Below are 950 nucleotides of genomic sequence, written 5' to 3'. Positions count from 1 at the left end.
AATTGTCTGACTGCCATGACTGGGTTCTCCTGCTTGTGTGGCATGGTGCAGAGTCCTGTTGCCACACATAGGGTCTTCCAGCAACCGCCCTCTTGAACCAAGGCAGCACTCCTCCTCCAGTCATTTGATGTAGGCCTACTTGTTGAGTCTGAGGCTTGTGTGGGAAGATGAATGGAGCCATAACGTCACCATCACTAGTGATCACTCCAAACACCATGATGTTGACGGGAATTTTGACTTTTATCTCTCTCGGTACATGTTTTGGTGACACGGCATGCCAACGGTTGTTCTGTATGTTCACCATCTGATCCTAGCAAAAATATTTCTAGTCCGAGAAAAACCAAAGCATGTTCGGTTGGCGGGGATGCTTGATTTTGTTCAAGTGTCTCGTAGTGTGGTCTATCTTCCTATCCTTAATGGCTTGGGATAAAAATTAGCCCTTTCTCATCTTCTATGAAGAATACAGAATGCCTTCATGAACTACCTGCCTGATAAGAAACTCAGACACTCCCATTTCCCTGGCGAGGGACCTGATTGCATTGGAGGGATCGTTATCAATCACGTCCTGGATCTCACCAACAAATTCAGGAGTTTTTGTCTTATCTGAACGATCAGAGTAAGTTTTTCGAGCTGCCGTACCTTCGTAATCAACATTAGACTCATCCAACTCTTTCGGAATCTTCTGCACTATCCTCAGATTGACACCCAAACACTATGAAATGTTCGTACTGGAGCTTCCTGGGGTTGATTTCTTCGACTACAACCATTTAAGATAGTGCTCCAGTATGTCCACAGTCAATTGACTAAAACATGTAAAGAATAAAAGAATAAAAAAATATATGTACATATTTGACGTTTCAAGCTTTCGCTTCTCTACAGAAGAGAAAAATGATATATATATATATATACATAATACATACATATATACATACATACATACATATATGTGT

Source organism: Octopus bimaculoides, chromosome 12 (genome assembly GCF_001194135.2).
Source record: "Octopus bimaculoides isolate UCB-OBI-ISO-001 chromosome 12, ASM119413v2, whole genome shotgun sequence".
Taxonomy (NCBI): domain Eukaryota; kingdom Metazoa; phylum Mollusca; class Cephalopoda; order Octopoda; family Octopodidae; genus Octopus; species Octopus bimaculoides.
The sequence above is the reverse complement of the archived record's forward strand: the minus strand, read 5'-3'. Positions refer to the sequence as shown.